This window comes from Grus americana, chromosome 5, assembly GCF_028858705.1.
Source record: "Grus americana isolate bGruAme1 chromosome 5, bGruAme1.mat, whole genome shotgun sequence".
Classification (NCBI taxonomy): domain Eukaryota; kingdom Metazoa; phylum Chordata; class Aves; order Gruiformes; family Gruidae; genus Grus; species Grus americana.
This window is the reverse complement of record NC_072856.1, coordinates 12,107,039-12,130,798: the sequence shown is the minus strand read 5'-3', so window position 1 is coordinate 12,130,798 and position 23,760 is coordinate 12,107,039. Positions and strand designations below refer to the sequence as shown.

Sequence of the window (23,760 nt, the reverse complement as noted above, 5' to 3'; positions counted from 1 at the left end):
ATAAGAGCATCAAGGCAGAAAGAGATCAGACAAAGAAAAGTAAGGATTTGATGATCTGAGTTGGAAAGCACACTCCATAGGGGAGTGAGGCATGGAAACATGAGGCTGCTTGTAGGAGAAGCCGGCAAAGTTGAGTTGATTGCAACGTAGCACAGTCCCTGTAACATAAGTAAATAAAAGGCTGGGTACCTCATATGTGCCACATAAGGCTTGAGCTTGTATTAGTGTGTTATTCCACACTTAAGACATTCTTTCTCCCCAAAAATCAATATAGTAAAAAAAACTTCTAACTGGCATTTAAGCTTGATCCCAAGACAATGGGAGTAGCTGGGTGTTTCAAAACCCATTTCAGGCTTTGATGTCCTTTGTCCACTTATAGCCCTTTGCACCGTTACTGGCTTTCTGACAAGACATTTTAACATATCTCTTTGTGTTCTTGAATTATTATTTTATTACCCACAAACTCAAGTTTTGAAGTATTCTCTTGTGGTTTAGCATGATTACAGTCTGCCATCTAGTCATCCTCAAAGACAGAAGTCTTACTAGCATCTGTAATCCATCATTTCTCAGCTTGATTTTCTCAGAATTTCTAGGCCACAAGTGTCAAATGTTTCATTTGTCTGCAGTAGAAGTCATGTTTCTTCTAAATCTGTATGCATCCCTTTCATAGCAAAGACTGCTTTGAACCCAAAAACAAGTTTTGGGCAAGAACAAGTTGCTTACTGCCTTTTAGCACTACCCTATTATCCTCTGGGAAATAAAAATTTTCAATTCAGTTGCTTGGTTCATTGGTCTAGCATCCTATAACCACTGTTGGCCAAATTTAGCCAAAATTTGTTAAAGTAATGGAGATCTCAGAATATTTTCAAGTTCCTAGAAACTTCATGAAATCAGCAGCTTGTAAAGGAGATCTAAGTTAATGCCCCTGATACAGGAGAAACCTATAGCAACAGAGTTTCAGTTCTCTTTTCATGGAATGGTTTGGGTTGGAAGAGACCTCAAAGATCATCTAGTTCCAAGCTCCCTACCATGGGCAGGGACACCCTCCACTAGACCAGGTTGCCCAAAGCCTCATCCAACCTGGCCTTGAACACTTTCAGGGATGGGGCATCCACAGCTTCTCTGGGCAACCTGTTCCAGGGCCTCACCACCCTTACAGTGAAGAATTTCTTTCTAACATCTAATCTAAATCTACCCACCTTCAGCTTAAGGCCATTACCCCTTCTCCTGTCACTACACTCCCTCACCATCTTTCCTGTAGGTCCCCTTTAGGTACTGGAAGGCTCCTAATAGGTCTCCCAGAGCCTTCTCTTCTCCAGACTGAACAACCCCAACTATCTCAGCCTGTTTTCACAGGAGAGGAGCTCCAGCCCTCTGATCATCATCATGGCCCTCCATTGGACTTGCTCCAACAGCTCCACGTCTGTCTTGTACCGGGGACCCCAGAGGTGGAGACAGTACTCCAGGTGGAGTCTCATGAGAGCAGAGTAGAGGGGCAGAATCACCTCCCTTGACCTGCTGGTTACACTTCTTTTACTATAGCCCAGGATACAGTTGGCTTTCTGGGCAGCAAGCATATGTTGCTGGCTCATGTGGAGCTCTTCATCAACCAACACCCCCAAGCGCTTTTCCTCAGGGCTGCCCTGAATCCATTCTCTGCCCAGCCTGTAGTTGTGCTTGGGATTTCCCCAACCCATGTGCAGGATCACACACTTGGCCTTGTTGAACTTCGTGAAGTTTGCACAGGCCTATCTCTCAAGCCTGTCCAGGTCCCTCTGGATGGCACCCCTTCCCTCCAGCGTGTCGACCTCATCACACACTTGGTGTCATCAGCAAACTTACTGAGGGTGCACTCAATTCCACTGTCCACAAAGATGTTAAACAGTGCCAGTCCCAATACAGACCCCTGAGGAATGCCACTTGTCACTGGTCTGCACTTGAACATCGAGCCATTGACCACAACTCTTTTGAGTGCGACCACCCAGCCAAATCCTTATCCACTGAGTGGTCTATCTGTCAAATTGATGTCTCTCCAATTTAAACACAAGGATGATGTGTGGGACAGTGTCAAATGCTTTGCACAAGTTCAGGTAGATGACATCAGTTACTCTTCCTTTATCTACCAACACTGTAACCCCATTGTAGAAGGCCACCAAATTTGTCGGGCACAATTTGCCCTTAGTGAAGCCATACTGCCTGTCACCATCTCTGTATTTTCCATGTGCCTTAGCATAGTTTCCAGGAGGGTCTGCTCCATGATCTTGCCAGGCACAGAGGTGAGACTGACCAGCTTGTTGTTCCCTGGGTCTTCCTTTTTTTTTCCTTTTTAAAAATGGGGGTTACATTTCCCCTTTTCCAGTCAGTGGGAACTTCTCTGGACTGCCACGACTTCTCAAATATGATGGTAGTGGCTTGGCAACTTGACCTGCCAGTTCCCTTGGGACCCATGGATGCATCTCATCAGGTCCCATGAAATTGTGCACCTTCAGGTTCCTTAGATGGTCTCAAACCTGACTTTCTCCTACAGTGAGTGGTTCTTCATTCTCCCAGTCTCTGCCTTTGCCTTCTGTGACTTGAGCGGTGTGGCTAGAGCACTTGCCAGTGAAGACAGACAAAAAAGACTCAGTGGAGTCTCTCAGCCTTCTCCATATTCCAGGTAACCAGGTCTCCTGTTTCCTTCCAGAGGGGGCCCACATTTTCCCTAGTCTTCCTTTTATCACTGACATACCTACAGAAACTTTGCTTGTTGCTTATCAGGGCTTTAGCTTTCCTAAACTGATCCCTGGCTGCTCGGACAGTTTCTCTGTATTCATCCCAGACTACTTGCCCTTGCTTCTACCCTCTGTAGGCTTCCTTTTTTCAGTTTGTCCAGGAGTTCCTTGTTCATCCATGCAGGTCTCCGGGTGTTTTTGCCCGACATTTTCTTTGTTAGGATGCATTGCTCCTGAGATTGGAGGCAGTGATTCTTGAATACTAACCAGCTTTCTTGGGCCCCTCTTCCCTCCAGGGCTTTGTCCCATGGTACTCTACCAAGCAGATCCCTGAAGAGTCCAAAGTCTGCTCTCCTGAAGTCCAGGGCAGTCAGCTTGCTGTGTGCCCTCCTTGCTGCCCTGAGGATCTTGAACTCCACCATTTTATGGTTGCTGCAACCAAGGCTGCCCTTGAGCGTCACATTCCTCTCCAGCCCCTCCTTGTTGGTGAGAACAAGATCCAGCATGGCACCTCTCCTCATTGGCTCCTCTGTCACTTGGAGAAGGAACTTATTATCAATGCATTCCAGGAACCTCCTGAATTGCTTCTGCCCTGCTGTGTTGTCCCTTCAACAGACATCAGGGTGGTTGAAGTCCTCCATGAGGAAGAGGGCTTATGAATGTGAGGCTGCTCCTGTCTGTCTATAGAGGGCCTCATTCACTGTCTCCCTGGTCAGGTGGCCTGTAGCAGAATCCCACTATAATGTCCCCTGTCCCTGCCCTCCCTTTAATCCTGACGCATAAGCTCTTGGTTGGCTTCTCATCCATCCCCAGGCAGAGCTCCATGCATTCCAGCTGGTCACTGACATAGAGAGTGACACCCCCTCCTCATCTCCCCTGCCCGTCCTTCCAAAAGAGTCTGTATCCTTCCATTCCAACACTTCAGTCATTGGAGCCATCCCACCACATCTCCATGATGCCAATAAGTTCATAGCTGCACAGGCGTGCGCACATCTTACTCCACTTGTTTATTCCCCATGCTATGTGCGTTTGCATAGAGGCATTTAAGTTGGACCTGTGATGAAGCATAGCGGCTGGAGTAGCTGGAATGTCTTTGTGCTGCACTTCAGGTGCTCTCCTGCTGATCTGTAATCCTTCTCCAGGCTCTGGGCATCTACTGCTTTTGATTGGCCCATCCACTTGCACCACACAAACATGACTCCTGATGTTTAAGTAGTCTTTAGGGGACACAGTAAGACCCTGGAGGTACTCAAGAGAAGGGGAAAATGATGCTTCCATCAGTCTTCAGCTCCTGAAACTGCTTGTATATTTTTGTATCCTATACCATGCTCAATGCTTTGGCAGGTGCTTTGCCCAGAGATCTGTTTAACATGAATCTCTGGCCAAATGCAAGTAAAACGTGCTAGCTAAAATCTAACTTTTTGAATGAGGAAATCTTAGCATCTAAAATTTAATTATTTTAACTAAATGGTTAACATTGTATAAATGTAGCCAAAAAGAAAGGCCTGTAACGAAGGCCTGCTTATATTATACGTAATAAGAAAACGTAGCCAAGAAGAAAGGCCTGTAATGAAGGCCTACTTGTATTATATGTGATAAGAAACTATTCATTGTTACTTTAGGTAGAAGGCTAACGATTCTTAGAATGAGCACCTGCTACACATCATGAGAAAAAGGAAGAGCTACAAGACACTTCAAGGTCCTTATGTACATACTTGCAGAAAGGGAGGACATTAATTGCCTCCAGCAACATCCTTATCTTGTTGAGGCATATAGCAAACAATTACCAACACCGAAATATTGAGAAACTAGGGGAAAGGTAATTTGGGCCAGGGTCCCCACGACCACCGACCCGTAAGCCCCCTACCCAAATTATACCACCTACTCAAAAGACAGAGGCAGAGAAAGGAACTGAGCATGCGTTCTAGTTTGCATACTAGGCGAAGAAATATGAACCAATTATTGTAACGGGGAGTGTACCACTTTGTAATCTTTGTAACATTTGTGTATAAATATGACAAGAGAACCAGCATTAGGTGTGCCTGATTAGAGGAACTATCCTCCTGACACCCAGCGCTGCAATAAAGGAAATGCCTGCTTCTTAATGCTAAATTGGTGTTAAGGAGTTTTCTTTCATTCCCGAATTTCAGTGACATAAAGAAGGCATAGTAATCTGTACAAAACATTTTTCATAGGGCTTTTTTTTTCCGCTTTGTTTTTTAAGATCTGGTGATACCAGTTCTTTTAAAACATTTCTTATACAGATAGCTGGCCTCATACAGTAGCAGCAAACTCCCCTTCCTCCTTCTCATATAACCCAACATATTTATGTTGCCAGTATTACAGTAGTGCATAGCATAAAATTATTCTTTTATAAATATTCTGAAGTATCTCAGAGTAGTTAGATGTAGTTCCCCGTAGGATACATACAGCCTGGCAGGGAGATGTATGTGCCCCTACCAGTTAACTTCCTGTTTTATTGATCTTTCATAAGTCATAGAACTGTGAAAAAGTAGTGCAGCATGTATCAATCCTAAGTTTCATGAGTTGGACTCCCTAAGTTTAAACATTTTTACTTGTGCCTTTGAAGATATAAACACAAACAGTAAAATCCTGGTCATACTGAAATAATTGAGAGTTCTGCGTCTAGGACTGAAGTATAAGTAAGACTTCATGCAGTATCTTCATTGTGGGGCACAACCATTTCCAAGTGCAAACTTTGAGCACCAGCAGACAAGTGATCTTGCTGCACTTTTTTTCCTAGTTTTGGCTTTAATTAGGCAGTCTGAAAGATAAGAACTTTAACACAAAAGGCTTATTTGGGTAGAAATAGTTGTAGGTGTTTTCATTTGAGCTTTTGATGGGCTCAGGATAAAGCCACAAATTCTCCACTGTAGTAGAGTAATGCCTAGAAAAGAATTATATAAAATAATTTCCTTATTTTGAAGAATTTATGCTTCAGGACTTTAAAATACATGGTAGTAAGAATACTGCTTCTTATCCTTTCTGCCCATACATAATTATCATCCATGTGATAAAAAAGGCATGTTATAGCTGACAAAGTGTAAGTGGCAAGACATGACTATATGCTCTATTCTTTATTCAGTGCCTAAAGTATAAATAGTATTAATCAGCAGGGTAAAAATTTGCAGAAATGATATTTGCACTTAAAAATGAAGTTTTATGACTTCAGTTTATGATTTTTCATATGTTGTTTTAAAAACATCCTGAAAGTATTTTTATCAATTAAGACTTTTGTACTACTACATCTAGAATTAATTTCTCTCAATCTCAGGTCTACCTCACAAATGCCAATGAGCATCTGATTTGTGTTTTCTGTGGGTTTTCTGGCTTGTATATTGCTACCACTACACAATGCACGCAAAAGTCATCTTATCACACATGCTGGCATCCATTATGCAGATCTTATTTATGTATGCAACTCTAACACTGTGTGGCAATTTTGTCTGCCAGCTTTATCCAGACAGAAATAAGAAAAAAACCAACACCAAAACAAGAACAGGTCTGCAAGTAAATCCATTACAAAAAAAAAAAACAAAACCAAGGAAAAACATGCAATAGACTTACCACATCTGGGACTCACTCATTCTGCTGAATATGAAATCTCAGTTGGAATCTAGTATACTTGAACTAAAATGTAGGTTGAACAGGATGGTATTTAGTCAATATTCACTCTGCCAGTCAGCTGATCAACTATGCTAGATTATTTATGCAAATTTTAACAAAACTTTATGATATTTTTCTAGATGAGTCTTCAGAAAGGCAGGAGTTTTGCTTCCAACTTTTTACAGCACAAGAGAAACTCTTCATATGAATCAGAAATATTAAGGTAAAAGAATATGCAATTGCAGAGTAAAATCAGAGCCTGCAGAACAAGATAGGGAGACATGCTAGAGCCCAGTCATTTTGAAGAAAACATTTATATTGACAATATAAATAAAGTTTGCTTTGAGGTCATACAGATGATCCTGTAAACTGGTCCATGTTACGTGGAAAAATTTGAGATCCTAGAAGTACTCAAAGTGCTTGCAAAAAACCTACTAATTAAGCCATAAAGAGTCTTTTTGTTTATAAAGCTAACATTTTTTCTCAGTCTCAAAATAGCCAGCTAATAATCACTATACGAGAAACAGACAGAGTCCAAGAAACAAAATGTCTATCTGCTTACTAGCATTCATTGCCAGATAATCAATAAAATGATCCAAACTGACGAGCACAGTTTAAATAGCCAAGTCTTTCTGGACAAATGTTACATAAAGCATTTACAGAAACCATTATATTTTGATTTCCCATATTCATGTCTTTTTTTTTTTCTCTTGCCTTTAAGAAAGTGGTTTGAAAAGTGAAGGTCCAATAAAAGCACCATATTAAGATGCTCATAATAGTTAACAGAGAAAGCAAAACATTATCAGAAATTTAAACCTTAGTGGGCAGGGAAGTTACTCTGTTTCTATGTCCTTAAAATCTAGCATGACAAGAGGCTAAATATATCAAATACTTTTTAGCACAGGGTCTTCCAAGGTCATTGATGCATTTCACTTAGTCTAATAAACTGTTTTCTGAGGTTCATCTTTAATTACTGCTAATAGTAATTGAAACCTTAGCATGTGTATAAGTAATGTGTTTAATACATTGTTAAATGATTGCCTTGTGTTCTACAGAAAAACTTTTTGGTAAGATGATCCAAATAAAAAAAATTGCATTCATACTTTTGATTTTTTGGGAGCTGGGAAAAAAAAGTTTTTCAATCAAAGAAAATATTCCAGAAGACTTGATGCAATCATGGCCACTGGGTAAGTAATTATCTATTGAGAACACCTCCCAGAGCTCATTTTCTATTTCAGTTTTGGGGGTTGGGGAGTGGGGAGAGTGGTGTTGAAAAGGGATCTACAATAGCAGGATTCCAGCAAAAGAAGAGGGATGAATTTTAAAAATGACTCTTCTGGGAATCTTTTTAGAAATCTGAAGAGGTTAATACTCACTATGACTTAAAAAATGCCTGTGAGAAGTTAGGCAGAAGCGGAGAATTAGGAGAAAAAAAATAAATCAAAAGAATGACAGGCTTCTCCTTTCACATGGATGTACGTACATATAATAGCATAGCACTGTACTCTACGCTAATCTAGGCCAAAATAATAAAGTTATACTTCTTCCGGAATTCAGTATTCATATTGAATACTGATAGGACTTCCTATCATATTCCAGTCCAAGAAAAGGGAAATTAAAATACTGCAAGAAGAAACTTTAATCCATAGAAAGAAAAGCATGACTTTGCTTTTTCTTAGGAAAAGGACATAAGACAGACATGTTTTAGCCTTTAAGCTGACATTTCCTTGCTGAATTAATAATTCTTAATCACACGCGAAACTTGATATCAGCTTATCCTACCCATATTGATCCAGAATGCTTGCAGACTCAATTAACAGCCCTTGGTTTTAAGAATGTTGCAGGGTGAATAGTACATTTACCACATGGTAAAAATAAACTTATCAGGAAGTAATGTGGGAAGCTTTTATCAGGGACAGTAACTGATCTCCATTCCTACAGCAGAAAGTAAAAATAAGTAGAAACCCTGACCAGAAAATGATTTTGGTTAATACTTGTTTTCAATGCTGAAATTTTACTCTGTAATTTATTGTAAAATTTCCAAGCATCTTGTGAAAAAGAAAATGTTTTTCCACCTCTGAAGTTCTAGAGAAACTTTGTTAACTCACATTTTTATTGATTGGATGACTGCTGCTGCCAGACTGTTGCAGGGTTCATCTGATGGCTCGTGTCTTTGTACTTTTCCTTAGAGAAGTTTAATGTAGTGCACTTACTTAAAAAAAGAGTATCAATAGGAATGTCTATAGATAAAATTGTCTGTTACTTCCCATTGTAACACTGCAATTTTGCGGTTTCACTTACTTGAGATGTGACAAAATTGTGATCATTTTGGTTAAAGTGACTGGCTTCAAAACACTGATTTTCAGCCAGCATGGTTCAACCGTTTCCCAAAAATAAGGTAAAATTTATTATGTATTCTGAATATACGTAAGAACACACTTGGAAAATTTTAAAGAAGTTACTTGATGTTTTGCAGAAAGAAGATTTAGTCAGTGGATACAACCATGACTTTTGCTTGTCCCTTTGGAATTATCCAATTTTTTATTTTTTTTTTTTAAATTCAGATAACACATTTCTACTAAGCACATGCTAAGAGTTTGGCAGTTTCAAAATACAACATTAATTGATTGTGCATATTCAGCATCACCATATGTATATGTACATAGCTAAATGCTTTTGTCTGCCTCAAAAAAATATTACAAGGAGAAAGCTGGGATTAACAAAATCATTTATTTACTTTTTACTAGCTTCACATAGAAGTAGCTGCTGGGTGTAGGACTGGTGCCTCATTCTTTGCCAACGTTTAAAAGGATGTATTTCCAGTGAGAATTTTTGCCAGATCACCCTTAAAGCAGACAGCATTTCTGTCATGCCTCCAGAACTGCCTAAATCAATTTTATGACTTGTTGCAAAGATATACCAGTATCAACATGAAACTCTGTAATATCCTTTCTCTGCCTGCTCCTTTCCACAACTCCCTTTTCATCCTTCCCTCTGATCTAGATTGTATCTTTTTCACCTCAAATCTAAAACCTAATACCCCCTCTCTACGTTTCTTCCCACACTTCAGTCTGATCATAATTTCCTGGTGAGTGTTTCCTAATGGGCAACCAGGTGGCCTATTTTTCTGTATGTTATCTTCCTAGGATATTCTTCAATGTGGATGTCCTAGTTTTAAGACGCAAGTGTTTTTCTTCAAGAACACCAGCAAAATCAGTTTGGGTGTTTTTTTTTTCTTAGTTGTGAGCGAGATTTTCTTTTTTTCCTAGACATATTCATCATACACAGATTATATAAAAAATGTTTATCTTTTAAAAGAAATGTTAAGCCTCTAACAGCAGTCTTGTGCAAAGAAAATTAACACCAAAAAATCTGATAATCAGATACCCTAACCTATACTTAAACATATATATATATAAAATAGAAACGTCACCTTATGATATACTGAACTTTCACAAAACAAGAGACTGACATGCTTTTACTAGGAAATGCATATTCAGAGTTGGATCATCTCATACTGCAATAAGGCAATGAAACATTCAGTGTTGTGTTTCAATCACCAGAGCAAGTGATTCTGCTTTTTGAGATAGTGTTTGCTTTGTCTAAAACATACAATATTCATCCACAACTGCTTCAGACCTTTCTTTTACCTACTATCCCATAACAGAAAAAGAAAAACAAATCCAAGATGAAACCAAAACAACTCCAATATTATTTAGAGCTACTTACCTGAAGAAAGACAATAATCGGGGATATGTAAGAATCCAGTAACTTTGATGAGATATGATGATCCTGGAACTGAGAGAATTCAACTAAACCTTAAGTGTATCAATTAACCTTAAGTCCAGCCATTTTATATTCTGATGCTGCCATTGTAGTAAAGTTTAGTAAGAAAAAAATTACCAGTGTGATCTATAACTGTGCAAACAAGTATACCTATGTATATAAATTAAAGATGGGCGTTGTATCTGGGAGTGTCATAGTACCACGCTTTGAAGTGGGTGTTGTAGCATAAGGTACAATATAGTACTCCTGTGAGTCCCAGGCTGGTAGTGAGCTCACATTACCTCCTTCTCCCTCCGGCAGGGTTGGAACAGAGTGGAAACAGCTTTTCTATTTTTATAATAGAGATCAAACAGGGCAGGCTGAAAGCCACTCCACTTTTTACCTCCTATCCCACAGACGTTCATGAGAATATCTGGGCTTTTACCAAAAGGATGAGAACAGCTGGCAGCAGTTTGGCATCTAAAGCCCCTTTCTTCCACCCTGAATGGGATTCAAACAAGCATGTGCCCCAATCCCCTGTGCAGTGCACTATACTCTAAGGAATGTAAATACAGCATGGACAAAAACATGCTCCAATCCTCCACACAGTGATTTGAGATGATGGTGGCATATGCTTTGACAGATTAATGTTTTCCCTAGAATAAGCTGCATAGCTTTTAGCAGGGGTAGGAAGAAAACTATTCAGTATTGCTTCATCTTTCTCTCTTAACTGACAGCATTAATTGTATTTGCAGAGGACTGCTTCAGTTAGGAAAAATGACTATCAGCGTTCCTTTTCCCTGGAAATGCTCCCACTGTTTCTTGAGTTAATCACATGGCTTTACAGCATTTCACAGTGCTGTCTCCATTTTCCAGAAAAGCCATGCACTTGTCCTAGGTGCCTGCATCATTCTCAAAAGCAGCTTGTCAATTGAAGCTTACGACTCTCCTTCCTCCCTGTGAGCTGCAAATCATTTCTGGTTTCACTTCCCTCTGAAGTCTGGCTACTGTACAATACAATTCAATTACACATTCTTTGTGGGAAGAGCTGGACAATAAAAGGCAGCTGCAGGCAGAGAAATAAACCAAGGAAGGCTATCAGTTGCAGAGTAGCCGGTTCCACAGCAAGAGTTCCAAGTTGTGTGACATTCAGACACACAAATTCTATAGCTATAAAACAATAGCAGTCCAGGCAGCCTGAGATTTCAGTACAAGTCACTCTTCTCCAAGCTGTTGCTCCAGGCTATGCAAAAGTACTTATAACTTCACTTACTTGGCATACTCTTCCCCCCCGCCTCAATTGTAAGTTAAGATGACATACAACTTTTGAAACAATATGCAGTTTGAAAAATAGTTGTTTCCTCAAGAATATTCTGCTTGACAACTTTCATCCCTCTTTAACCATTGAAATCCACATATCTTTTCTATAGTTTTATTAATACTAGAAGGGATTTAATGGTGCAGGATAGAGGAACTTGATCAAGACACCAAGAAAAACTTTTTTCTTTGATTGATTCCTCAATATAAATACAATGAAAATAACCCTCATTCTGGTCCTCATCCTCAGAACCACATGGTGATCTTTCATATCACAATCAGTTATGCCAGATACTAGTTATGCCATAAACTGAAAGTTTCTTCACTGCAGTATTTTTTAAAAATTGCTTTAGCAGTACGAAGACACTTTCTTGGTATCACAATCCTTTTTTCTTAATGTCATTAAAATATTCAAGCAATACAGCCTACATTTATGCACCTGACAAATTTGCATATGATTACTTATATGGACAACTATGTCTCTAAAAATGTATGTAAAATACCTTTTACACTCAGTTACGAGCATGAAATACATCTACCAAAGGGATTTACCTAAAAATATGTTCCTCTATATAAGTCACTTTAAACAATGAAGTGTAGTAGCCCATAAAGAAAGTATAGTATATCCTTTAATATTTTCAGATGGGTTGGTGAGGAGAGGTACTAAGTCATAAATTAGGAAAGTGAAAATAAAAAAAGCCCCCAAACCCTTTGTTTACCTGATTCACAAACATGAATCCTAATTTCTTAATGAGAAAATAAGCCAGGGAAAAATAACTAATGCACAGAGGTAAATATAAACTGCTGATTTTTTTGTTAAAACTAGCCACTAAAAGTTAACAATCCTTCCTTCTGAAATCTCAGTCCTCTTTGAAAACCATACAGTTGCAGTTTTGACAGGAAGCAATTATTACCTTAGAGGAACAAGAGACATTTAAGTCAATATTATTATTAGGCACAAAACTTCCTTCCCCCCTCCACCCCCCACCCCCCCCAACAAAACAGGGCTTGGGTGAAAAAAGCATGCTAAATATCATGTTTCACCCATCTACCTTTTAGACTATAGGAACAGCTGCTTTTACAGACCTGAACTACTGATTTTTGCAAGGCCAAGTTTGGTCCAGAGGAAAAACCCAAAAAGGATGCTGAACAAGCACATTAAAATACTGGGCTTCAAAGTGATGTTTGTTCACTCCAGTATTTGATCCTTCTTTGGGGAAATGCACAGTTGGCTAATCCTTTCCGATAAACTTTAAAAGTTGCTTTCTATCCTGCTTTGATGCCTCTTCAAAGAAAACCTACTATGCTCTTTCTGTTTTATTTTAAGACTTACATGTTCTTTGCATTTCTTAGACTTCTCTGTTTCTTTTCAGGTTTCAGTCTCAAATGGCTGCTAGTCCTTGTATTCTTGAATCTATGCTAGATTCTTGTATTTTCTCCTCAAAAGTCCGATCATGTCAAAATCTGTATTGGTATTTGTTTACATAGCTATCACTGTTCTACTTTGTTTGCACAGGAAAAATGGAATGCTGTATCTGGCAAATACATTTTCCCCAACAGATTCAAATATATTTCTATTTTGACAAAATTTTACAGCCCAAAGTATAAAAAAACCTTTAACTTGGATTTCTCTTTTCACAAGCAGTTTCTTGTAGTAACTGAGTTGACATGCAACTGAAATAAAGCTCTGAAAACCTTCAGTAAAAAGCAAACAATTGAGAAAGACAGCACGAATTGGGAGCAACTCAGTCAATAGAACAGTGAGGTGCAGACAAGTTATTTCAGCTACAGAAGAAAATATGCACAGTTATGTGATATCAGGCAATTATACATATAAAAACTTAAGATGTAAAATCACATATGATCAGTTTGCCATCTTAAAAAAAAGAAATTAAATCTGAAATGAGTACATACAAATAACATGCAATTTTACAAGCTACAGTTCGGAAGTCACCCTTCCTTAAACAAGAAAGGGAAAAAAGAAAAGAAAACAAGTCCTCTCTCAGGAAGAAGTCATGCACTAAGTCCACAAAAACAAAGAAGAGACTAGCATAATCTTCACAAAGCTGGGAAAGGGAAAGACAGTAAGAAATAGGCAAGGTAAGCAGCAAAAACCTAGTCAGGATATAGTGTACTAAGTTGGACAAACTTCATGGTTTAGAAGACAATAATGATGACAGAGATCCTGGACATCTTTCATCCCCCAGACTGTTTCAGGCAGATAAGACAAAAGCAAAGGAAGATTTGTTTCTTTTTGTTGAAATTAGGTATTTTTCATACCATTAAATAGAATTCATGATGTTTTAGGACTCCCTCAAAACTATTGTTTCTTGTATCACTTCTATCATTTTTGAAAGAGTTGAACTATAGCCCTCAGACAACATATCTGTGGAGTAATGTGAGGAATCTGTTAGTCAATTACTTGCCCTTGGAGACAAACAAGACAAACCCAAACATTCAGGATGTTTCCAAAACAGCTGGTATTTAGACTCCTACTACTGTGAAGCACCAGCAGAGGAAAAAATGCCAGAGCCAAAGGAGTCAAGCGTGTCAATGCATACTGAAATTCTTGGAAGCTTACATAAAATAGAAGTACTATTTGAAAAGTTCCAGGATTTCCTCAAATAAAGCTTAGGATTATTTCCCTTCTAAGAGTGACTTAACAGTTACTTGCCATTTTACTATCCACTTTTTAAACACTTAGGTCAGAAGCCTAAAAATGCCTTTGGACAAAATAGAATTATTCAATATCAGGTCTGGTTACCAGAGACTACCCTCATGTCCCTTTTCAGTATGGTAATATTGCCTTGCCTTTTGTACACACCTTAATTTGTTTGTATATTTTGGTAACACATGTTATGACAGGTAAATTTTGTTACATAATGGGTGACTGTGTGTCTACCCATCTGCAGAGGAATCAATTGTAAGAACTTATTTATAGTTTCCATGCTCTGTCCCTCTACTTAGCTAGATCAACCTATAGTTCACTGGATTTCATATGCTGTGTTCTTAAGAAGTAGTATTCTAACATTTTGTCAACACTGTTCTTATAATTTAAGAAAAATGTGGTACAATAGGTGCTTTTAAAAAAAAATATTTTTTGCTAAACAGCTTCTTAAAAATGGGTGCATAAAATCTCCAGCACAACTTAATCAGAACCACTCAGGAAACTGGGAGCTGTCACCCATGCTGTCTCTAGGGCAGAAGCTGGCTACAAGGACAGTTGCCATTTCTTCACTACCCGTACAGTAACATGGTTTTATGAAAAGACTCATCCCAACTTGGTGCTACTGGTAATGACAAAACGTACCCTTCAGCACATGGATGTCGCAGTGTTGTTGGGGAGAGGACAACATGAGACAGGAAAAAACTGCCATTTACAAATTGCATCAGAGACAGAAATGTGAAATATTGATATATGTACACAAATACACAGCAAAAATTAATGTACATGTAGAGTACTGTAGATGTGGGAAAAAAGAAAGATAAGAAAGCACAAGATTAGAAAGACTGAAATATACAGAGGATCAGAGCTGTCCAGCAATAATTTCAGAGAATGGGGGTTTGTGTTTGTTTTCACAGGGTTTTTTTGAAGTTTCACTGTTTTGAAGCCCATTCCCCTCCTCTTCTCTCTCTTCAATTGCTTTTTAAATTAATAAATTTAATTCTCTCTGCCACATTTAGTAACCTTCTTATTTGCCCAGAAAAATTCAACCTCCATCTTCTTCCTCAGGCCCTAGTTCCCACACCACTTTTCACAAAATATTTTCTGCCAGCTGAGTTAATCCTTTGTGGTGACTCATACACTGGATGGACAGGACTACCATAGATCACAAGGTGAATCCTTGTAACATGCTGTAAAAGTGAAGATAAATTGTGGATGCCTATTACAAATTGCTTTTCCCTGATGCGCTATAATAATCAGGCACATTTTTCTGATCATTAGCATTAACTTAGGCTTCATTTTGCTATTGTCTGCCACACCATTTTCTTTCAAAGGTGGATTAACAGAGTTCAACAGAGCAGTTGGAAGCTTGGATGAAATATTTAATTTGTCTTAATGCCACCTTGCTTCTTGACACTATCTCCGGTCCAGATTGCAAGATTCCTCTGTTTTTCACACAACTTCAGACTTGGACCAGTACTTTTTGGTGTGCTAAAGATGCAGCAAACTGTACAGTCCTCTGATATCATTTTGAAATCCCAGGCTTTCAATAGGAGGCTGCAACTCCCTCACCAATATAGAGAAACATCCACAGAAAGCCTCCAAAACAAACCCCTTCTGTTTTCAAGATATTGAATGGAAGAATTTTCAGTGCTGCTGAAATATAGGCATATATATACAAGCATATGTCAAGCATATTAACGATAAAATAAACTCTTTAAATTAATAATTTGTTAAAAGAATATTATTTTTTAAATAATTTTTTTAAAAAGATCATCTTTTAGCCTGACCATGAGAAAAGCCTTATTATCATAAGATGTTACTTAGCCAAATCACAGGAATTTTGGGACAATTCTTCTGACTGTTAGAAGAATTTAACTCTTGCAAAGAACAGGAACAAGGAGTGGGAAAGAAGGGTTGTTTAAATATGCATGGGAGAATGAAGATACAGTATTGCAAAGAAGACATGTTAAGCAGACATCATTCCCAGGAAAAGACCTGAAATTATTAGAAATTCTGACCACAAGTTAGCATATTTAAAAACCAGGATTATGGAATGTTTTACTGATGAACCATTTAAAGGAAGGAAAAAAAACCAACAAACAAACCATCCCCAAAAAGCTTTCAGCAACGTAAGTAATAATTGTTAGCCAGAAGAAAAATCCAAAAATCAGTGAAGTCTGATCCAAATGTGTAGACCCTAAATCAAACTGCTGAAACATTTTGTATCCTGAAGATACATTTTATACTCTCTTTAATCATTCATAGATGATTAGAGAACCCCAGACATGCTCTACATTCAAATAATTTATATATGCAAATTTAAGAAAGGGAAGGAAGTAAAACTAAATATGTTCTTTTTAAAGCCCATTAGCTTTGCAACCCATGCTGTCTTATCTACAATGGGATAACTGCATGTTTGTCCTGCAGGAGTAACTTTATTCTTTTCCCCACAAACTTAATGTCATTAATTGACTTTAAAAAAAGAAGTCCTCTTCTGAACCTGTACAGTCCAAATGCTCAAGGCCAAATATAGGAAAGCCAACTTTAAGTGAGATATAGAAGACAGTCTGGGCATTGCAATAACTTAATTAGCTTTGTGCTGCCATTGCTGGGCTAGTACTTAAGCTAGCTTGTTTGTGCTGCCTTAGTACTGGTATGTCACACTCCAGTCTACAGTGCACATGGGCCACAGTTTTATGAATTCTTGCAAAGCCAGTCATCTGAAGCAGCAGCCTGAATTATCCTACTTCAATTTAGTGCTTGTAAAATCCTGTATTAGTCGAGAAAACTGAGATTTGGTGGAGCAGTAATCTCAGTTAATGATTTGAACATGTTGATTTATACAAGTATAAAACCAGAAGTGAAGTGAAAATATCTGTCTCAAATTTAATCTCTTACCTTGTGGAGGTCTCTCTTGTTTCTTTCATTCAAGATGGATTCTTCACATAGAGTAACTTCTCTGTTCATGTTAAAAAGCAGAGATAAAGCAATACTTCAAGTATACAGATATGACTATTAAACAGTGTTTTTGAACTACATGAGAAATGCTCAAATGGGAAAACTTTGCAAAAATGTTGTCATCCTTACACTCTGTACAAGCAAGAATATAGCATCCGCATTTGTCTTCTATATAACTCAGGCAACAATATCCTGGCAACCACATTTCAATGGAACAAATCCAGGTAATTAAAATTACTAGATCTAGCATCCATCTCTTATCATCCCACTTGATAGGCCAGATTTACTCATTTGGGAAGTGAGGGACAAAATAGATCTAGCATCCATCTCTTATCATCCCACTTGATAGGCCAGATTTACTCATTTGGGAAGTGAGGGACAAAAATCTGCTACATACAGTTAAGACATTATCTGTCTCTGAGCTACAGGGTCTTTAATTTTGTTTGCACTTGTCCATTTAGTGCCTCTTTCACACCACTATCTTCCAGAGAACATCAGAAATTAACTTTACTGTTTCATACACATTATACTTTTTAGACATATGCATAGTTTGGTGGATTTCATTAATACTTAATAATCCTGTCAAGGTTTGGTTTTTATGTATAAACGCTAAAAAGATTAGATTCACTGCACCAATAAACCACTCTATGCATTAACACCCAGCATCACGTCTACTCACTCAAACATTTTACTAGATTCCTAATACCATTAGTCAAAACCTTGGCTTCCACACCTCTGCAACTGCACAGCTTAATCCACCTTTGGAAGACAAACTTCTAATAAATGAAACTATGGAAGATGAGTTCAAAAATAAAGAGCTTTTGGATTCACTTTAAAGATCATGTGAGCAAATGCTGTGGCCTCTGTATTGGCATCTGGAGGCTTCAGCAGTCATACTGTTCCTCTGAAAAGGAAAATGAGATGAGAAGCAACTCTGCAACAAAACAGAGATGAATGACTGTTGATCTAGTTCATACCACTCTTGATCAAAACAGACCTCAAACTGACCGTGTTGTACAAACTAAAAAAGTTATCTTGCGTTTTGGTTTTTGAATGTATAAGTTTAACTAGGGATGTATTTTATCTAGAAATCTTCACTATCTATAAGATTCAGTTCTCAACATTAGATACCACACTATGACCTCACTGTCCTGAAAGAAACACTAGAAGAGACGTTAAGAAATGAGCCTTATGGTGACAGCATCCTCCTAAGCAGGCACAACAGAGCTGGTAACCAACATAAATGCTTTATGTTTCCTCACACCATATCACCATACACTTGCCCCCAATTCACACAGTCTAACCTGTTACAACCACTCATTCTCTTCCTAAAAGGAGAAAATTTCTGTTCTTACTCTTTATATCTAAGGTTGCTGGTACTTCCACAATGAGCCATTTTAGCAAAGTCAAATACCCTGGGGAATCTCATGGGACAGAAGCGGGGGAAAAAATAATTTCCTCTTTCAAGAAGGTTGACTCATCATTCCCTTTTTCAAGGGTAACTTCACAGCCCTATCATGTTAAAATAAGTTTAAATGCAAAATGTGAAGTAGATTGGATTCCCTCAGTTATATTTTGCCTGGTTAAGAGACTAGCCTAACACAATAGGTCTTAAGTACAAATACATTTGGCTTTGAATTATGTACAAACCATAGCCCTGCAAATACACACAGATGCACAGTGCCAGTTTTTCTTATGGAATCACAGACAAAACACAGCTTTGGAACAGTCTGTACACATCTGTACACATAGTTATTCTATTTTTCTTCTCAAAATTTACCTTGCAGTTTACCTTGCCAATAAAGCAAAAATATTTTTCGCCCCATTTGATTACATGCTGAATCACTACCAGCTCACATTCTACTGCCCACTTACTGTGCTGAAACTTAAGATACGAGACCAGGAAAACCTGATAGCATTTTTCAAACTTATAGCAAAAGAGGAAGACACATGCATACACAACATGCCCTGCCACCCAAGTGGACAAGACACAACATGCCGACAAGAACAAAATACATTACGATCAGCTTCTTCAGAGGTCACTCTTCTAGTGTTTGAATAGGGCAACAATATTTTCATTACAAATCATGAAGTAGAGTGGCTTTTGCTATAGATTCAGAACAAATAGCTCACACTTCCCCTATTTCACCTCTATAAATAAAAAGATTGCTTGAAATGGTTGGGGTATCTCATCTAAAGAGACTACAATGGCCTAGCAAAAAAGAATAGATGGAGTTGAAGGATTCCTTTTATACTTTTTACATGACTACATTTAATATAGCTTTTAAAGTACCTTAGGATTTTATTCTCTTCAATAGATTTTTTTAAAATTTGATTTATTGGTCTCATTTCTTTACAGAAACTCTGGTGTTTTGAAAGTTACTGTCTGTTGTTCTGCAGTTTACAAGCAATTCTTCACATGGAAAATGAACTGCACTAATCTGACAACAAATGGGCTGCAGCTATCCATCACACATACAAATCAAAGAATAAAAGAAAAAAGCAGCAGCACATTTGCAAAGTCCAGTGGAGAAGATTGGTCTTAAATCCATCTTCTTAGAGACTACTAACATATATACTAGAGCATGCATTAAAATTAAAGTTAACAAACTCCTACTAAGTATGAGAGTATTAGACAAAGTTATGCTGATTGTGCACAAAGTATTGCAGTCCTTTAACAACATTTAACTGAATCTACACAGCAGCTCCTGCAGCATACAAAAAGAACGAGCATTACTTAATGAACTTTTCAACTGCTTTTGAACTTTCAACAAGAGGGGAGCATGAACTTCCAGTGGGGAAAACATTACTTTTCTTGAGCATTTGGGGAACTAGGAAAAGGCCAGTGAAAACTGTGTCAGCTGTTAGACTCAGTGATCAATGATCACATTTTAAACTTGCTGAAAGATAACTTTTATCAAGGTTCTCTTAAACAAGTCATGTACTACAGAATAAGTATATTGGTGGTATTGTTATTCAGAAGAGAACAATAGATAAAAAGGAAACACTACAAAAGTGGTGCCAAGAGATTGCAGGTAGTATCCGTGCTGCTAAGCAGGCCAATTCCTATTATTATTATTAGAGCTGAGCAAGTATTCAATAAATTTGTATAGTAAATAGTAAATTTGTACAGTAAATAGTAAATTCAAGATGCAAGTACTGTTTTATCTCTACTTCATGAAAAAGAGGCTCTCACAAGGAGAAACCACAAACATTTATAAACCACTAGCAGTAGTTCCCAGGGGGTAAAACAGAGTCTTTAGTGCCACAACACTCTACTAAACCTTTACTTTGATGGGAGTTACACAGCCACAAGCACCAGCAACCAGCTGTTAACTGTGTATACTTGAAACAGTGGCACACTCGCTTGTTGTTTCCACATGCTGTTCTGTAGTGAGCACTTCCAAAAGCAAGTCTGAGGAAAGACCGCACAGAGTTGAGTCTCTAGGAAAGGAGTCAGTGCTTCATCACCTCCTTGAGTACTTGCATTTCCCAGAACAAGTCTGACATTCTTTTGACACTAGAAAGGGCAGCAACAGATAAACTAATGCAGTTTTTAGAACAGAGCAATAAAATACTTTGAAGTAGCAAGCAACTAAAAAAGGAAATCAAACAGCCATTACATCAAATGAATGACAGTCATCTGAGAACTGGTTCAAGATTTAGCCTGCCATATTTTTATATGAGAATAGTATTCAGATAAATGTTTAGTAAGAAGTTTAATTGATTCTTATGACATTTTAAATTTCTCCTAAAGCTTCAGTTCACAGAAGAATGATTATACATGAGTCTTATTATAGGTTAATGAATGATCAAATATCAGCTATACACCACTGAGGTTTAAGCAAAGCATTTTCACCTCATATGCTAGAAATTTGTTTCAATATCTGTTTAGCTGCAGGTGAGCACATACTTCAATATTTGTAGCAGCTGACATGTGACAACTGCTGTGTTTGAACATTGAGAGTTGCTGCCACATGCTTTTCAGTCTTCAAACCTCTCTGACCATAGAAGATGACTTTATAGATTTCACGTGTAGCCTGGTGGGTCAGGAGCCAGAAACGAAGACTGTAAATTCTACAATACCAAATATCCCATCTCACTGACCTGTTTTTTTGGCCTACATTATCCATACCACGTCATATGTTCCTTCAATAAAGACATATCTCCAAATAAGTAGCACACAAAAAAATGCCTAAGGAATGGGCCAGCTACAATGTCACTGCAGTAATTAACTTCAGATGTCTTCAAACACATACCTTTCTCCTCAACAAAAGCATATCACTCATATGTTTAGCTCAAAAAAAACATGATTAGAAACCCTGGCCTTCAATGGTTTCTCTAATATGGCTTGCCATCCCAAACAGTATTCTATTTTTTTGTTTTACATAATTCTTCATGATTTCATCTATCTTTATTTCCCTTTCCTCAGCTTTCTATTTTGCTCAGAATAAATAACTTCTTTGCACTTTCCAGACAACATGGTTATAAACTTTTAAATAACTGTTTTTCCAATTCAAGATCTAGAGCTCACTGTTAAACTCAGAACTGGTACTTCTCAGAAAACGTGAAAAATTGTTTTGACACTTAGCAATCTATCCCCAGGGGGCTGAAACTTTGCTATACGCAAAAGGAGTACTTACTGAAGCAAATCTGAACCAATATGGGTTGCTTGTTTCTTACACAGCACTCTTTCAATAGTCAAACCATTTTGCATGTTAATATATTGTTTTTCCTCCACGGATATAAAGCCAGCAAGTGGATTGTATATATTTACTATGAACAACACCATACAGATGGAAGCTTCAAGACAGGGAGAAACTGAATACCTGAGCATAAGATGAAAAGACAATCTCAGAAGTCTAAAGTGTTTGCTAAATTGCACTGTATTACTTTGTTTTACAAATTAAAACTGCACTGTACTGCTAAAATTGCTTTTGCAAGACAGAGAAATTATAAAACTCATCTACAAATGTTGCAAACTGATTTTACCTAAAAGATACTCAGAAAAATAACAAGGAATTCACACGAATTTACTTTGCACCACATTTATGCCTCTTCTAGCATAAAGAGCTAATGCTAGATCTCTTCTTTCAAAATAGCCAATTTTACATTAATAAGTGCTTTGAAAATTCTACTTGAAATATGCAAGTGCTAATAAACATGCCCATTGTTTACAGCATGAAACCAAGAGCTGGTCAGATTTAACTTTATATTACAGATTGCTTTTAACTCAAGTATAACTTAAGACTTAAAGTTTAATTTAACAACTGCAAGCTGATTTCTGAAAATACACAGAGAATAGAATTGAGACCTGCCTATCAGTTATTTTGTGGGGTTTTTGTTTGTTTTTTGACCCTCTGATATTAAACGCTAGTGATTTTATTTTCCAGGTTTATTCATGTTTCAGAGGACAACGATACAAAAAGTAATACAACTAGTCATTTAAATACTTAGTTTTTGTGCCAGATGCCCAAGTAAAGATTTTCTTTTAAAAATTGTGAGGGTCAGCTGCATAAATTTTCTTCAGCTAAAGGCTGAAGGAAGAAAAATGTCCAGCTGAGATATTTTGGAAGACAAAGATGTGATTAATAGAGCTTCTGTTTTGGCATAATGCAAGAAAAACTAAGCAAAACCACAAAGTCACACAGGATTATTCCATTTATTTCCTACAAAACTTAAAACTTCAAAGGTTCCCAAGGTCAGACAGGGCTGGGAAAGATTGGGAGCAGCATAGGTACAGGCCCAACAAGTGCCATAATGGACATCCCTTTTATATAGGGCTAATACTAACTAATCCAAAGACACTGAAAATAAATGTATCTTTGACAATGGGTGACAGTATGACACCAGAAGAATGTCTTTTAATCATAATTGTTGACAAAAATTCAGGGCACTGATATAAACTATACAATACATACACTAACACACGTTTGCAATTGCACTGAAACATCTGCTTAAGAGGTTTTAAGCAAAAAAAGCCTTCTAAATATCACTTCCTAACTGAGGGCCTAATTTTACTGTCTTTGAACTCTTTAGAAATAGGTTTTGTTTGAAGGTTTTGGGGACTACAATTATTACTAATAGCATGTGATATCTGTGACAACCTTTTTGCATGCTTATGGTTGAAGGAACCATCTCCAAGGGAAAATTGTTATAGCATTTGGCACCTGAAAAAAGCAGGTTTCATAATAATTTAAGCCTTGTGTGTCATTATATAGTCAAGAAGCAGCAATATTTTATTCATGCTAAGACAGGAAAGAAAGTATTCCCACTCAAAGAATCTTTTCCTCTATTTGCAAAGTTTATATAAAAGTCTTCATACAGATTTCAAATTATTTAAGTTTGATGAGTATTATACTTGAAACATTTCAGCACATTAGTCATTTCTAACTTTATTCATGAAGTTGAAGTCATAATATCTTAAGGAAGTAAACAATGAGATCAATTAAACATCTATTTTCCATTCCAGTGGATATATAATTATAATTTACAACAGCTGAAGTCCTACAAATTCATATATTTATCTGGTCACACTTTTGTGGAACACTTATTTCTACATTCTACCTGCTCAACACCTGCTCTCCTTCCTCATTGTTTTGAAAAGGATTTTGTCCTTTTTCAGGCATTGTGGAAACCTCTATGTTTTTCACTGTCAGAAAGCCGCAACTGAGCTGCTTGAAGTATTTGCACTCTAGTCTACAATTTTCCTTC

General features: G+C 37.6%; 1 protein-coding gene across 6 annotated transcripts in view; it reads right to left on the bottom strand.

The window, feature by feature from the left end:
* Positions 1-23,760, bottom strand: part of IRAG1 (inositol 1,4,5-triphosphate receptor associated 1) — a 120,121-nt gene that overhangs the window by 77,317 nt on the left and 19,044 nt on the right. For 4 of the 6 annotated variants that reach the window (XM_054827691.1, XM_054827690.1, XM_054827689.1 and 1 more), the window contains one exon: positions 16,987-17,047. The gene's annotated coding sequence lies outside the window, so the exon portion shown is untranslated. Of the gene's footprint in view, positions 1-10,067; positions 10,137-16,986; positions 17,048-23,760 lie in introns of all 6 variants that reach the window. The other 2 variants (XM_054827688.1, XM_054827683.1) reach the window with 1 other exon arrangement.